At 40.5% G+C, this 18176-nt stretch overlaps 1 pseudogene; it reads left to right on the top strand.

Annotated features, from left to right (window-relative positions):
* The first annotated feature begins 850 nt into the window (after nucleotides 1-850).
* On the top strand, nucleotides 851-4251 carry LOC125083336 (olfactory receptor-like protein OLF4; annotated as a pseudogene).
* The last annotated feature ends 13925 nt before the right edge of the window (nucleotides 4252-18176 follow it).

Below are 18176 nucleotides of genomic sequence, written 5' to 3'. Positions count from 1 at the left end.
TCTGATAGCCATTTGTATGTCTTCATTGGAGAAGTGTCTGTTCATATCTTCTGCCCAATTTTTGATATGATTATCTGTTTTGTGAGGGTTGAGTTTGAGGAGTTCTTTATAGATCCTGGATATCAATCTTTTGTCTGTACTGTCATTTGCAAATATCTTCTCCCATTCTGTGGGTTGCCTCTTTGTTTTCTTGACTGTTTCCTTTGCTGTGCAGAAGCTTTTGATCTTGATGAAGTCCCAAAAGTTTATTTTGGCTTTTGTTTCCTTTGCCTTTGGAGACATATCTTGAAAGAAGTTGCTGTGGCTGATATTGAAGAGGTTACTGCCTATGTTCTCCTCTAGGATTCTGATGGATTCTTGTCTCACATTGAGATCTTTTATCCATTTTGAGTTTATTTTTGTGTACAGTGTAAGAGAATGGTCGAATTTCATTCTTCTACATATAGCTGTCCAGTTTTCCCAGCACCATTTATTGAAGAGACTGTCTTTTTTCCACTGTTTAATTTTTTCCGTTTTGTCGAAGATTAACTGACCATAGAGTTGAGGGTCCATATCTGGGATCTCTACTCTGTTCCACTGGTCTATGGGTCTGTTTTTATGCCAGTACCATGCTGTCCTGGTGATCACAGCTTTGTAGTAAAGCTTGAAATCAGGTAACGTGATGCCCCCAGTTTTATTTTTGTTTTTCAACATTTCCTTAGCAATTCGGGGTCTCTTCTGATTCCATACAAATTTCTGGATTATTTGTTCCAGCTCTTTGAAGAATACCGGTGGAATTTTGATTGGAATGGCATTAAAAGTATAGATTGCTCTAGGCAGTATAGACATTTTAACAATGTTTATTCTTCTGATCCAAGAGCATGGAATGGTCTTCCATCTTTTTGTGTCTTCTTCAATTTCTTTCATGAGTGTTCTGTAGTTCCTCGAGTACAGATCCTTTACCTCTTTGATTAGGTTTTTATTTTTAAAACATCAGCATTTCAAATTATTTCCTCTGATCATTGTTTCTCAATTGACATTTGGAACATATTTTGACCATTTAATATTTACATTTTATGTACATATGTCTATCTTCTTACTTCTGAATTTCTTGCTTTATTTAGTGGTGTTGCCCATCTGTAACTTCTATATGTAGTTTTATTGACATTCTACTTTATTGTTTTTTTACACTTACCCTGAGGTCATAAGCCCTGTGGGTTTTTGTAAGGTCTGAGGGAAGGGACAGATTTCATATTCTTCCAGACAGATACCCTTTATGCCAGCATTTGCTGAGAAATTCAACCTTTTCCAAGAAAACTAAAGTACAAACTTACCATGTGGTAAATGTCCTTATACATTGAGACCTGATTTCTAACTCATTTAACAAATAAATACTGAGCATTCTAGGAACATTATATATTATATTCTTTTGTGTCTAGGACTTCTACAACTTAATTATTAACCCATATTGACATCATTGATGATTGCTATTTTATATTCTATTTTAGTTCATTTTGGTTTTTCATGCAGTTTTGCCTAGAACAGGTGTTTTGAAATGGCTCAATTTACATTTTAACCTGGTTTAGTGATCCCTTCATTCTGTTCATTCTATACCTATCCACATTCAAAGGGATTTTTACATTAAACACATATACTCACAAAACTTGGTGAAAAAAACAAAAACGAACAAAGAAGGCAAAGTCCTTGCACTTTCGAATCATGAACCCTCACAATGAGGACAGGACACAATGAAATAAATGTGTGTATGAAATGATATCCACATACAAAATGATATAAAGAAAATTATTTAGTACAAAAAGATAGAATTGTCATGGTGTGGACAGGAGTGTAGAGCATGGTCTATGGACCCCTTTGCACATTGGATGAAATCCAGAATGAGGATTAAGTGTGCCCACTGGGTTCATAAAAGAGAGATCTATACCCAAAGCTCAAGAATCTCAATAAAATATGCCACATAGAGAAGGGATAAAGGGACGAACCTCATCTCTTATCAGGCCACTAAGAAATGAACTGGCCAGAAATGATGCACGAGGTACATTAAAAATAAGGCTTCTATGCTTGATGTAAAAGTGCTAAACTTTTGTTGTGTTATGTACACTTCCTTTTATGAAGTGTTTGTTTAACCCATTGCTCAATTTTGAGAATATATATATATATATAGGCATATATTTTAATATTTAAATATATTATTTATCCATAAGAGGTTTAAGAATTGGCAACTCTGAGTTTTGCAGGGGAAAGGTCACTGATCTGGCCTATGTGGGTTGGATCCATTCCTGTCACAATCAAGATGGCAGGGGCAGAGAAAGACAAGGGAATAACATAGGAGAAGATGGTGCGGTGTGTGTGTGGGTGTGGGTGTGTGTGTGTGTGTGTGTGTGTGTGTTTCTTGTAGAGTGTGAGCAGTCCCCACAACAAGGTGCCAGGACTGACAACTCCCAAGGTGACACCCACAGGGGCCAGAATTCAATCAAGAGAGTCCACTAAGAAGGCAATTTGGTTCAATTCATGAGATGCCTTTGCAACACGAGGAATACAGTGGGAGAGGCAGTGTGGACAAGGAGGCCCCTGTGCCTTGAGGTTTCAGAGTTAGCAGAGAGGTCACTTCTCTCCTCAGTGTGTCTGATGACTTCTCTCCACAGGCTCTTTCCTGCTCCTTCCCCTTGTAGCACTGGCTTTGCTTTTTTGATTTGAGCATTGGAAAGAAGCACCTTACTCGAGGCCTTTGCCCTCATCATTTCCTCTGCTGGGCACACACTTACCCCATAATTCTTGATCTGCCTCTATCTCTTCAGATTTTGTTCCAATGTCACCTTGTTCACAGAATTGGCTTACATACACAAGAAAATAGCATGCCCTATTCACTCTGCTTTATCCTTGTTTTCCTTTTCTTCATACCATCTGCCACCCTCTGAAATGCTATATATTTTCTTATTTGTTAATGTATTCCTTTTCCATTATTGAGTGATAGGGAATTTTGTTTTTTAGCACCCTATACTCATCACCTAGAAAATGTCTAAATCACGGCCAGGATGTAATTTGCATTTCTGGGATTTGGAAAAAAATTTTTTAATTAAAAGTGTGGAATACATGGCCTTTTGTCAATTAAGTGACTGAAACAAAAATCCCATAACTATGGTGGTACAGGGGATCCCCTGAATTGGATCATATCTATGTACAAAATATTAAAATGAACATTTAGACTACAAAATTAAAAAGGTAGCATTTTAATTCTGTGAGTAATACAACTGTGTGAAAATTAATCATGCTATTTGCCTCTATCCTTGAAGTCACCTCCACCACATGAAACCCAGCAATGATACACAAATTTCAGAGTTTCTTCTTCTGGGACTTTCAGAGGAACCAGAACTGCAGCCCCTCATATTTGGGCTTTTCTTCTCCATGTACCTGATCACTGTGTGTGGAAATCTGCTCATCATCCTAGACGTCCACTCTGACTCCCACCTCCACACTCCCATGTACTTCTTCCTGGCCAACCTGTCCTTTGTAGACATCTCTTCCACTTCCACCACTGTCCCTAAGATGCTGATGAATATACAGACAGAAAGTAAAGTCATAACCTATGCAGGCTGTGTCACACAGATTTATTTTTTCATACTCTTTGCTGTTTCGGATATCTGTCTTCTGACCATGATGGCCTATGATCACTATGTGGCCATCTGTCACCCCCTACACTACATGGTCATCATGAACTCTCAGCTCTGTGGACTGCTGGTTCTGATGTCCTGGACCATGTGTATCCTGCATTCCCTGTTACAAACCTTAATGGTGTTGCGGCTATCCTTCTGTACAGAGGTAAAAATCCCCCACTATTTCTGTGAACTCAATCAGATGATCCAACTTGCCTGTTCTGATACCTTTCTTAATAATTTGGTGATGTATTTTGCAGCTGTCCTTTTGGGTGGTGGTCCTTTTGCTGGGATCCTTTACTCTTATTCTAATATTGTTTCCTCCATATGTGAAATATCATCAGCTTAGGGCAAGTATAAAGCATTTTCCACCTGTGCATCTCACCTTTCTGTTGTCTCATTATTTTATTGTACAAGCCTAGGAGTGTACCTTAGCTCTGCAGCTACCCAGAGCTCCCACGCAAGTGCAGTAGCCTCGGTGATGTACACTGTGGTCACACCCATGCTGAACCCCTTCATCTACAGCCTGAGGAACAAAGATGTAAAGAGGGCTCTGAAGACATTCTTTGTGAAGGAGACTCTACATGGCCAATTGTCATAGGAAAGAACAAGTTCCTAAGGTTGCTTAAGCTTAGCTTCCTGAGCAAAATTTTATTGAATAAGTGTTTTTATTCAGTTCCTAATGCCAACGTAAAATGACTACATTAGTGTTTAAAGCGCATTTATGCTCTGACAATTCAAGGAGTCAAAATTCTGAAATGGTTCTCATTAGGCTAAAAAAAAATGTTTGCAATACTTGGTTCATTCTGGAAGCTACAGGGGAGAATCTGTTTACTTTTTTATTCCAAAATCATTAAAATAGTGCAAAAAAATTCTAAATATATTTCTTATAATTAACAAATGCTTCACAGTAAGGGACGAAATGACAGCTCTAAATTTACAATATGAAATTCCTAATCATTTGGCAAATGTGTCAGGAAGCTGAGGTATGTCTTGCTCAAGGCATTTTGTTTGGTTGAGTTTTTTTAAAGTTTTTCTTTCTTTATTTATTTGTCAGAGAGAGAGAGAGAGAGAGCATGCACTAGCAGGGAAAGTGACAGGCAGAGGGAGAAGCAGGCTCCCCAATGAGCAAGGAGCCTGACGTGGGACTCAATCCCAGTATCCTAGGATCGTGACCTGAGTTGGAGAGAGACACCCAACAGACTGAGCCACCCAGGCATCCCTTGCTCAAGGTTTATATCAAAAAAGCTTAGTTCTCCTCATTGAAAAGGAAAACAGGGATATTCTATAGATATCAGGGCTGTGTGTCCAACACAAGTCAACATTTTGGAGATACAAGGGAATTAATCCAAACACATTGCTCAGTCCTAGACTTTGTGGAATAGTTGAAGTCAGGGTTGGTATAAGATGCTGGAAGGTCTGAACTCTGGGAGCAACAGAGCTCCTGGGCAAGGGGTAATTAACTCTAGATTCACTTGGTTATAACCTGGTCTGTGGGGAAAACACAATCTCCAGGAAATTTTCCTTTATGTCCACACCAGTGTCCCATAGGAAACTCATGTTTTAGAGGTTGGAGGAGCAGGAAGGAACCATGCCTCATGAACAGACAGATGAAGCTCTAAATATCTCCTGTGTAGCAGTCCCTCTGCCTGCGCTCCTTTGGGCTGGATGGGACAAGATTTTTGTCTCTGGAATCCTAAGCTTGGCTGGAATACTGATGCCAGCCTCCTTCCTTTCATCTTGTGAGGGGACAGAGTTTAGTCACCATCATCCCGACACAGGAGGAATTCAGACTGCCACATAGATACCCCTCCTTCAGAGCTGCCTTTCAGGTGAGTCCCAGAGCCCAGCAGGTCCTTCAGGCAATGGTCAGACAAAGTCCAAGTCTGATGCATTTACCTGAGGTCACCTGACAACCTCTAGCCTAACCCAGAACCTGAGGATCTCTATGCTCAATTGCTTGCCTAATGAACTGATGAATGGATTCATTGATGATGTTAAAGAAAAAAGTGAATAGTGAGCTCAGCAGCACATGGGTGATTGCTGACAATGAAGTGAAAGGATGGGAGACATAAAGTAATTCCAGTAAAAAGAGAACACAATCACTGAGTTTTGCAATTAAACAGAATTAGAATATTAGGTATGAAGGGATGTCCAGTGAAGTCAGGACATTTCTTTTTTGTCTTTAAAATGATACATATTGGACTCTGTTTCCATACTGATGAGAAAAACCTAGACCAATAGGTTTTTGCAGTAGGACCCTGCAATAGTAATTCATGAGACATACATTTTCACAGCATCCCCTGTTCCTCTGGGTATTCACATGAAAAAAATTATCTAAAAATGAAAACTATATGAAGGAACTTTGCTTTGAAATTATTTCATTACTAGGGGAGATAAATATATTTGTGGATTAGTTATCATTTTTTCTGTAGAGTACATTGTCCCTACCATGTCATTGAATTTGTACAGTGGAGTCAGGGTGGTTTATTCATGTTTTGATTGCATCCTTTCAAACAAGGAATCAGAAGAGGGGTTTCTATTTTTTACCAACTCTGTTGTTTGCATTGTGTTCTAGTGTGTAGGTATTGACATATATGTGGGGAATTGTGTTATTAGTAGTATGGGCTAAGATCTGTCACTCAGTATATGGTATTCTCTATATTACTTTTTTGATATTATCCATCCTGAAATATTGATCTGTCACTAATATTTTTTACTTAGCAGTCCTTGCAAAAAACAAAAATGAAATATATGATATTTTGAACATTGAGTACTAATAAATCACCTCTATATGTATTCCCCATTTGCTTTTGCATCTCTGTCATTCCCCATGCATCGTTTTGTCTCTGTATGATGAGATCAATTTCTAAAAGTTGCATCATCTTTGACCATCATCTCTTCTTTACATTTGACTGAAGATTGCCTTTACCTTCATAAGCATATTTCAATCAATGTATCTTTATGTAAGAAAAAATGATCACTTAGTGCTTACTACCAGTTGTAAAGATCATTCACTCATATTTTTTTATTACAAGTCTTTGGAATTTTAATCTGGAATTAGTGACCCATCTTGACAGCACTGAATTATTACTTTATGTCTTTACATACATTAATTTTAAATTCTCATTGAATTTTGTTTTACACAGTTTCATTCCACCTGACAACCTTTATTCCTTAAGTTCTTACTGTCTTTGAAAACTTCTCTTCCTGGGGGCACCTGGGTGGCTCAGTGGGTTAAAGCCTCTGCCTTCGGCTCGGGTCATGGTCCCAGTGTCCTGGGATCAAGCCCCACATCGGGCTCTGTGCTCTGCAGGGAGCCTGCTTCCACCTCTCTCTCTATTTGTCTGCCTCTCTGCCTACTTGTGATCTCTGTCTGTCAAATAAATAAATAAAATCTTTTTAAAAAAATCTTCTCTTCCTGAATGAAATAAGTCAAGTAAAGAAAGTAAATTATATGGTTTCACTTACTTGAGGAACATAAAGAATCACATGGAGGACATTACAAGAGGGAAGGGGGTTGAAAATCGAGGGGGAGTCAAACCATGAGAGACTGTATACTCTGAGAAATAAAATGAGAGTTTTAGGGGGTAAGGGGTTGGGGGATGGGTTGGCCCAGGGATGGGTATTAAGAAGGGTGCATATTCCATGGAGCACTGTGTGTTATACGTAAACAATGAATCTTGGAACACTGCATCAAAATGAATGACATACTGTATGGTGACAAACATACATAATAATACATAAATAAATAAAAAAATAATAAAAACTAAAAACTCTTCCTAGATTATGCACACATACACATTCATACACTGTACAAATGGATAAGTAGTATCCTACTCTCATCATAAATTGTCTTAAGTTTTAGGGCTGTCTTTATTTCTACCTGTTTCCATTCTTCTTTTGACCCAATAATACCTCATGAACTTGCCTCCTGTCAACTAGGGGACTGCTGATTCTTTATTTCAGAGTCTGCATAACATCTCATGATGTGGCTATGCTACTCATGATTTGAAAGCTTTTCCATTCTTTCTCAATATATTACCTTATAACAATTCTACAAAAATATTTGGAGATGGTTATGTTAAAAAACGGATTCTTCATGAGAGACTATGGACTCTGAAAAACAATCTGAGGGTTTTGAAGGGGCGGGGATGGGAGGTTGGGGGAACCAGGTGGTGGGTATTAGAGAGGGCACGGACTGCATGGAGCACTGGGTGTGGTACAAAAACAATGAATACTGTTATGCTGAAAATAAATTAAAAATGATTTAAAAAATATAAATTGAAAAAAATATGACTATAACAATGAATGTTCAAAAAGATATTTTAATGGAAGTTATTGTTAAGATAAACTATTTAAAAACATTAAAAGAGGGAAGAGTAAAAGTCAAAAAAAATTAGCATAAGAATAAAGTAAAATTTAAAAAAATTAATTAACTTTGCAAGACTAAGGAATCATGGGGAGAAAGCTATGAATTTCATGGTTTGCTTTCTCCTCCTCTGGAATTCCGCCTTCTTGATAAGTGAACTTGGTTTGGTTGGATTTCTTGCTGATCTCCTGCAAGAGGGGGCCTATCGTAGTGATTCTCAAGGGTCTTTGCCTGAGGCGGAATTGCACCGCTCTTGCCTGGGGCTGGGCTAAGTAATCTGCTCGGGTTCACTAGCTTTGGGAGCTTTTATTCCCTGAATAGTTTCCATAGAGTTCTGGAGGACAGGAATGAAAATGGCGGCCTCCCAATCTCTAGCCTGCAGGACCCGAGAGCTCGGGGCCCCACTCCTCAGTGCATCCTCAGAGAAAAGTGCTCAATCACTCCCATCTCCCTGGTCTCAGGCAGTGCTCCAAGCTCACCCATCCTGAGACTGAGCGTCTCTGTCTCTGGCACACAGCCCCACCTGGAGTCTCAAACCCAGCATATCCCTGCTGCTGTTTCAGGGGGGTCTCCCCAGATCTGCCACTTATGGGGTCCCTGCTCAAAGACCAGTGGCCTGACTGTGCCACAGATCACAGTTTAAGGTAACCCCGATTTGAGAGCTCACTCCTCAGCTCCGTCCTGTAGCCAGCTTCCCCACTCTAATACATGTGAGCTCTGTGATACTCAGACACCCCCAATCCTTCTGTGACCCTGCGGGACCTGAGACCACGCTGTCCCCATGTGGGCTTCACCCTGATTTAGCCTCTGGAGCAATGTCCCTCAGTGAAGCAGACTTTTAAAAGTTCTGATTTTGTGCTCCATTGCTCTGTCACTTCCCAGGAGCCAGGCCCTCCCCCTGCAGTCTATCTTCCCATCACTTTGGATTCACTTCTCCACAGGTCCTACCTTTCAGAAAGTGATTGATTTTCTGTTTCTAGAATTGCTGCTTTTTTTCTCTTCCATCTCAAAGAGTATGTTTTCTTCCTTAATTTCCAGCAAAATTTCACCAGATAGGTCTGAAGGTAATTCCTGATCCCAGTTCTGGCTGTGGTTCCATGGAACAAACCTCTCCTCCCCTGGCCTATCCCCGCCTTCTGCAACACGCACAACTCCGCTCTGTCCAGTCCCAGGTTTAGTGCTGGTGAGGAGGAGGAAGTGGTGGAGGCAGTGGCATGGCTGAGTCTGGACCACATCTTCTTTATCCATTTGTCAATTGAAGGCTGTCTCAGCTCTTTCCACAGTTTGGCTATTTGGACATTACTGCTATGAAAATTGGGGTACAGATGGCCCTTCTTTTCACTCCATCTGTATCTTTGGGGTAAATACCCAGTTGTACAATTCCAGGTCATAAGGTAGCTCTATTTTTAATTTTTTGAGGAATCTCCACACTGTTTTCCAAAGTGCACCAACTTGCATTCCCATCAACAGTGTAAGAAAGTTCCCCTTTCTCCACATCCTGTCCAATATTTACTGTTTCTTGCCTTGTTAATCTTTGTCATTCTAACTTGTTTCAGGTGGTATCTCAATGAGATTTTGATTTCAATTTCCCTGATGGCTAATGATGATGAACATTTTTTCATGTGTCTGCTAGCCATTTGTATCTCTTCATTGGAGAAGTGACTGTTTATATCTTCTGCCCATTTTTCACTTGATTATCTGTTTTTTGCATGGTGAGTTTAAGAAGTTCTTTATAGATCTTGGATATCAGCCCTTCATCTGTAGTGTCATTTGAGAATATCTTCCCCCATTCCATGGTTACTTCTTAGTTTTGTTGACTATTTCCTTTGCTATTCAGAAGCTTTTTAACTTGATGAAGTCCCAAAAGTTCATTTTCACTTTTGTTTCCCTTGCCTTTGGAGACATGTCTTGTAAAAGTTGCAGTGGCCAATGTTGAATAGGTTACTGCCTGTGTTCTTCTCTAGGATTTTGATGGATTCCTGTCTCACATTGAGGTCTTCCATCCATTTTGAGTTCATTTTTGTGTATGGTGAAAGAGAATGGTTGAATTACATTCTTCTGTACATAGTTGTTCAATTTTCCCAGCACAATTTATTGAAGAGACTGTCTTTTCCACTGTAAATTTTTTCTTGCTTTGTTGAAGATTATTTGACCATAGAGTTGAAGGTCCATATCTGGGCTCTCTACTTTGTTCCATTTTTCTTTGTGTCTGTTTTTGTGCCAGTAACATGCTCTCTTGGTGATCACAGCTTTGTAATAAAACTCGAAATCAGGCAATGTGATGCCCCTATCTTTGTTTTTATTTTTCAACATTTCCTTTGCAATTCAGGGTCTTTTCTGGCTCCATACAACTTTTAGGATTGTTTGTTCTAACACTTTGAAATGACATGATATTTTAGGTCGAAAACCCAAAAGACTCCACCCCCAAATTACTAGAACTCACACAGCAATTCAGTAGTGTGGCAGGATACAAAATAAATGCACAGAAATCAGTTCCTTTCTTTTACACTAACAACGAAACTGTAGAAAAGGAAATTGGAAAATTGATTCCTTTTACAGTAGCACCAAAAACCATAAGATACCTTGGAAAAAAACCTAATCAAAGTGGTAAAGGATCTATACTCAAAGAACTATAGAACACTCATGAAGGAAATCGAAGAAGACACAAAAAGATGGAAAAACAGTACATGCTCATGGATTGGAAGAATAAACATTGTTAAAATGTCTATGCTGCCCAGAGCAAGCTATACTTTCAATGTCATCCTGATCACTCTAGAAACTACAGAATGCTTATGAAAGAAATCGAGGAAGACACAAAGAGATGGAAAAACATTCCATGCTCATGGATTGGAAGAATAAACATCGTTAAAATATCCATGTTGCCCAGAGAAATCTACACTTTCAATGCAATCCCTATTAAAATACCATTGACATTTTTACAGAGCTGGAAGTAACAATCCTAAAATGTGTACAGACCAAGAAAAGACTCTGAATTACCATAGGATTGTTAAAAAAAAATCAAAGGTGGTGGCATCACAATGCCTGACTTCAAACCATTTTACAAAACTGTGATCATCAAGACAGCATGGTATTGTCACAAAAAAACAGACACATAGATGAATGGGACACAACAGAGACCCCAGAAATGACCGTCAGCTCTAAGATCAACTAATATTCAATAAAATAGGGAAGAACATCCAATGGTATGGTGGTTCTCAACTGGGGATATTTGGCCATGTCTGAAAGGTTGCTGCCAAACACCTGTAACCCACATGCCAGCACCCAGCAAAAGTAGTTATCCAGCCCAAGTGCTGACGGTGAGAAGGTGAGAAATAGGATTCTAGACCAGTTCTCACCTTCATTCTACACACAAATCACTGAAGTTTGTAGTTAAAATGCAAATTCTGGGAGGAGGAGTCAAGAAGGTGGAGAAGTAGCAGGCTGAGACTACTTCAGGTAGCAGGAGATCAGCTAGATAGCTTATCTAAAGATTGCAAACACCTACAAATCCAATGGGAGATCGAAGAGAAGAAGAATAGCAATTCTAGAAACAGAAAATCAACCACTTTCTGAAAGGTAGGACTGGCGGAGAAGTGAATCCAAAGCAACGGGAAGATAGACCATGGGGGACGGGCCGGCTCAGGCAAACAGTGGAGCAACAGAGCACAAAATCGGGACTTTTTTTTTTTTAATCATTCTTTTTTAATTTTCGGCATAACAGTATTCATTGTTTTTGTACCTCACCCAGTGCTCCATGCAGTCCGTGCCCTCTCTAATACCCACCACCTGGTTCCCCCAACCTCCCACCCCCCTACCTCTTCAAACACTTCAGATTGTTTTTCAGAGTCCATAGTCTCTCACTGTTCACCTCCCCTTCCAATTTCCCCCGACTGCCTTCTCCTAACTCCCCATGTCCTCCATGCTATTTGTTATGCTCCACAAATTCAGGACTTTTAAAAGTCTGTTCCGCTGAGGGACATCGCTCCAGAGGCTTAACCGGGGTGAAGCCCACACGGGGTCAGCATGGCCTCAGGTCCCGCAGGGTCACAAGATCAGGGGTGTCTGAGTGTCGCAGAACTTGCAGGTATTAGAACGGGGAAGCCGGCTACAGAAACAGAGCCGAGAAGTGAGCTCTAAGCTTGGGGTTACCTTGAACTGGTGGCAGGCTTGGTCACCTCAGAGCGAAGCCAGAGGCCAGGGTGACGGGAGTAATTGGGCGCTGTTCTCTGAGGGCACACGGAGGAGTGGGGCCCTGGGCTCTCGGCTCCTCTGGGCCGGAGACTGGGAGGCCGCCAACTTCATTCCGGTCCTACAGAACTCTATGGAATGTGCTCAGGAAACAAAAGCTCCTGAAAGCAAACCCAGCGGATTACTCAGCCCGGCCCCTGGTAAGGGCCGTGCAATTCCGCCTGAGGAAAGGACACGTGAGAATCACTACAACAGGCCCCTCCCCCAGGAGATCAACAAGAAATCCAGCCAGGACCAAGTTCACCTACCAAGGAGTGCAGTTTCAATACCAAGGAGAGCAGTGGAATTCCAAAGGAGGAGAAAGCAAAGTAGGGAACTCCTGGCTTTCTCCCCATTATTCTTTAGCCTTGAAATTAATTTAATTTTTTTTCTTTTTCAATTTTTTTTCGCTTCTCTGCCAAAATTTTTTTTAACTTTTACCCTTTTCTTTTTTAACGTTTTTTACCTAGTTTTCTAATATATGTATATTTTTTCTTTTTTATATTCTTTATTTGTTCTCTTATATTAATTGTTCCTTTTCTTTTTTTTTTTCTTTCTGAACCTCCTTTTTTCCCCTTTCTCCCCCTTCACGATTTGGGATCTCTTCTGATTTGGTTAAACAATATTTTCCTGAGGTTGTTGCCACCCTTTTATTACTTTACTTACTCCTTCATATACTCTTATCTGGACAAAATGACAAGGCAGAAAAATTCACCACAAAAAAAAGAACGACAGGCAGTACCAAAGGCTAGGGACCTAATCAATACAGACATTGGTAATATGTCAGATCTAGAGTTCAGAATGATGATTCTCAAGGTACTAGCCGGGCTCGAAAAAGGCATGGAAGATATTAGAGAAACCCTCTCCGGAGATATAAAAGCTCTTTCTGGAGAAATAAAAGAACTAAAATCAAACCAAGTTGAAATCAAAAAAGCTAATAATGAGGTGCAATCAAAAATGGAGGCTCTCACTGCTAGGATAAATGAGGCAGAAGAAAGAATTAGCGATAGAGAAGACCAAAAGACAGAGAATAAAGAAGCTGAGCAAAAGAGGGACAAACAGCTACTGGACCACGAGGGGAGAATTCGAGAGATAAGTGACACCATAAGACGAAACAACATTAGAATAATTGGGATTCCAGAAGAAGAAGAAAGAGAGAGGGAAGCAGAAGGTATATTGGAGAGAATTATTGGAGAGAATTTCCCCAATATGGCAAAGGGAACAAACATCAAAATCCAGGAGGTTCAGAGAACCCCCCTCAAAATCAATAAGAATAGGTCCACACCCCGTCACCTAATAGTAAAATTTACAAGTCTTAGTGACAAAGAGAAAATCCTGAAAGCAGCCCAGGAAAAGAAGTCTGTACCATACAATGGTAAGAATATTAGATTGGCAGCAGACTTATCCACAGAGACCTGGCAGGCCAGAAAGAGCTGGCATGATATATTCAGAGCACTAAACGAGAAAAACATGCAGCCAAAATACTATATCCAGCTAGGCTATCACTGAAAATAGAAGAAGAGATTAAAAGCTTCCAGGACAAACAAAAACTGAAAGAATTTGCAAACACCAAACCAGCTTTACAGGAAATATTGAAAGGGGTCCTCTAAGCAAAGAGAGACCTTAAAAGTAGAGGATCTGGGACGCCTGGGTGGCTCAGTTGGTTAAGCAGCTGCCTTCAGCTCAGGTCATGATCCCAGCATCCTGGGATCGAGTCCCACATCGGGCTCCTTGCTTGTCAGCGAGGCTGCTTCTCCCTCTGCCTCTGCCTGCCACTCTGTCTGCCTGTGCTCACTCTCGCTTCTCTCTCTATGACAAATAAATAAATAAAATCTTTAAAAAAAAAAAGTAGAGGATCAGAAAGAAACAGAGACAATATACAATAACAGTCACCTTACAGGCAATACAATGGCACTAAATACATATCTCTCAATAGTTACCCTGAATGTTAATGGGCTAAATGTCCCAATCAAAATACAGAGGGTTTCAGAATGGATAAAAAAAACAAAACCCATCTATATGTTGCCTACAAGAAACTCACTTTAAACCCGAAGACACCTAAAGATTTAAAGTGAGAGGGTGGAAAAGAATTTATCATGCTAATGGACATTAGAAGAAAGCAGGAGTGGCAATCCTTATATCAGATCAATTAGATTTTAAGCCAAAGATTATAATAAGAGATGAGGAAGGACACTATATCATACTCAAAGGAACTGTCCAACAAGAAGATCTAACAATTTTAAATATCTATGCCCCTAACGTGGGAGCAGCCAACTATATAAACCAATTAATAACAAAATCAAAGAAACACATCGACAAGAATACAATAATAGTAGGGGATTTTAACACTCCCCTCACTGAAATGGACAGATCATCCAAGCAAAAGATCAACAAGGAAATCAAGGCCTTAAATGACACACTGGACCAGATGGACATCACAGATATATTCAGAACTTCTCACCCCAAAGCAACAGAATACACATTCTTCTCTAGTGCACATGGAACATTCTCCAGAATAGATCACATTCTTGGTCCTAAATCAGGTCTCAACCGGTATCAAAAGATTGGAATCATTCCCTGCATATTTTCAGACCACAATGCTCTGAAGCTAGAACTCAATCACAAGAGGAAATTTGGAAAGAACCCAAATACATGGAGACTAAACTGCATCCTTCTTAAGAATGAATGGATTAACCAGGAAATTAAAGAAGAATTGAAAAAATTCATGGAAACAAATGATAATGAAAACACAATAGTTCAAGATCTGTGGGACACAACAAAGGCAGTCCTGAGAGGAAAATATATAGTGGTACAAGTCTTTCTCAAGAAACAAGAAAGGTCTCAGGTACACAACCTAACCCTACACCTAAAGGAGCTGGAGAAAGAACAAGAAAGAAACACTAAACCCAGCAGGAGAAGAGAAATCATAAAGATCAGAGCAGAAATCAATGAAATAGAAACCAAAAAAACAATAGAACAAATCAATGAAACTAGGAACTGATTCTTTGAAAGAATTAATAACTTGATAAATCCCTGGCCAGACTTCTCAAAAAGAAAAGAGAAAGGACCCAAATAAATAAAATCATGAATGAAAGAGGAGAGATCACAACAAACACCAAAGAAATACAGACAATTATAAGAAGATACTATGAACAACTCTACGCCAACAAATTTGACAATCTGGAAGAAATGGATGCATTCCTAGAGACATATAAACTACCACAACTGAACCAGGAAGAAATGGAAAGCCTGAACAGACCCATAACCAGTAAGGAGATTGAAACAGTCATTAAAAATCTCCAAACAAACACAAGCCCAGGGCCAGACGGCTTCCCGGGGGAATTCTACCAAACATTTAAAGAAGAACTCATTCCTCTTCTCCTGAACTGTTCCAAAAAATAGAAATGGAAGGAAAACTTCCAAACTCATTTTAGGAGGCCAGCATCACCTTGATCCCAAAACCAGACAAGGATCCCATCAAAAAAGAACTACAGACCAATATCCTTGATGAACACAGATGCGAAAATTCTCACCAAAATACTAGCCAATAGGATTCAACAGTACATTAAAAGGATTATTCACCATGACCAAGTGGGATTTATTCCAGGGCTGCAAGGTTGGTTCAACATCCACAAATCAATGTGATACAACACATTAATAAAAGAAAGAACAAGAACCATATGATACTCTCCATAGATGCTGAAAAAGCATTTGACAGAGTACAACATCCACTCCTGCTCAAAACTCTTCAAAGTGTAGTGTTAGAGGGCACATACCTCAATATTATCACAGCCATCTATGAAAAACCCACCGCAATATCATTCTCAATGGAGAAAAACTGAAAGCTTTTCCGCTAAGGTCAGGAACACGGCAGGGATGTCCATTCTCACCACTGCTATTCAACATAGTACTAGAAGTCCTAGCCTCAGCAATCAGACAACAAAAGGAAATTAAAGGCATCCAAATCGGCAAAGAAGAAGTCAAACTATCACTCTTTGCAGATGATATGATACTATATGTGGAAAACCCAAAAGACTCCACTCCAAAACTGCTAGAACTTGTACAGGAATTCAGTAAAGTGTCAGGATATAAAATCAATGCACAGAAATCAGTTGCATTTCTCTACACCAACAACAAGACAGAAGAAAGAGAAATTAAGGAGTCCATCCCATTTACAATTGCACCCAAAACTATAAGATACCTAGGAATAAACCTAACCAAAGAGACTAAGAATCTATACTCAGAAAACTATAGAGTACTCATGAAAGAATTTGAGGAAGACACAAAGAAATGGAAAAATGTTCCATGCTCCTGGATTGGAAGAATAAATATTGTGAAAATGTCTATGCTACCTAAAGCAATCTACACATTTAATGCAATTCCTATCAAAGTACCATCCTTTTTTTTTTTCTCAAAGAAATGGAACAAATAATCCTAAAATTTATATGGAACCAGAAAAGACCTCGAATAGCCAAAGGAATATTGAAAAAGAAAGCCAAAGTCGGTGACATCACATTTCCGGACTTCAAGCTTATTACAAAGCTGTCATCATCAAGACAGCATGGTACAATAGCCAAACTATGGAAAGAACCTAGATCTCAGTGGGTTAAATCCTCTGCCTTCAGCTCAGGTCATGATCCCGGGGTTCTGGGATCGAGCCCCACATCGGGCTCTCTGCTCAACGGGGAGCCTGCTTCCTCCTCTCTCTCTGCCTGCCTCTCTGCCTACTTGTGATCTCTGTCAAATAAATAAATAAAATCTTTAAAAAAAATAAAATAAAAAATAAATTCCAGATAGTTAAGTACAATGTAACATTAGTTTGAGGTATAGAACATAGAGATCCATCACTTACATACAACACAAGGTGCTTATTACATCAAGTCCCTTCTTAATACCCATCACCTATTTAACCCATTCTTCTCCCTACCTCCCTTCCAGCAGCCCTCAGTTTGTTCTCTATAGTTAAGAGTTTGTTTCCTGGGAAGGGAGACAAGATGGCACGGAAGTAGGAGGAGGCGCTTTTTCAACCTGTATCCTAAGTGAGCTGATTACCTACCAAAGAAATCCAATCACCCATAAAATCAGCCTGAGATCAGAATTTTACATGTCTGGATCACTACAGGGACAGAAGATGCCAGTGGGGAAGTAAAGCGGAGTGGGAACGTCAGACTGATATAGGAAGATAAACAAAAGGGGGAGGGAGACACCAGAGGCAACCGACTGGAATAGGAGAGTGCCCTGCATCTGAGGATCAGCATTTAACTTCGAGACTGGTTGAAAGCACTCAGAAATAGCAAAGGATAGAGAGGTGGTGGGGGGGGGGAATTGTAGGAATCGGGATGGCTAGGGACAGGGGCTTAAGTCCCCGGACCCAGGACAGCCTCCCCTGGCACTGAGCCAGAGATAGTGTGGCGGAGAAACCAGGTCTTTGTCCCTGAGCCACCAGTGCGCCCGAGAATGCGTGGGGTCCAGTTCCTGTGAGGGGTTGGGAGCCACGCCAGATGGCAGAACGTGGAGCCATGCTAACAGAGCCTGGGACACATGCACCCCTTACCCTCTCCTGAGAGGGGTGCACAAGGGCCCAGCCAGCGCTCTTAGACCCGCGCCATTGTTTCAGAGCCTGAGACGCACACGCACCCCAAACACTCCCCTGAGAGCGGTGCGCGCAAGCCAGGCGCTCTTTCTGCCCTGGTCCAGAAAGACCAGGTACACCCAGCCCAGGCGCGGGAAAATCTCAGTGTGTGATCACTGCTTGGAACCTCTCTGGTGGTCTGGAGCTGCCCAGACAGCTGACGCTGCTGTGGATTTGGGTACAAGCAGAAGATCCTGCGTCCCCAAGGACCGCAACTTGGAACCTGCTCTGCCAGCGGCCAAGGGGGGATTTATATGGGCTCTGCAACACCCACAGAAGAACAGACTGAGGCTTC

Source organism: Lutra lutra, chromosome 1 (genome assembly GCF_902655055.1).
Source record: "Lutra lutra chromosome 1, mLutLut1.2, whole genome shotgun sequence".
In the NCBI taxonomy this organism is placed as follows: domain Eukaryota; kingdom Metazoa; phylum Chordata; class Mammalia; order Carnivora; family Mustelidae; genus Lutra; species Lutra lutra.
This window is presented reverse-complemented; position numbering and strand designations above follow the sequence as displayed.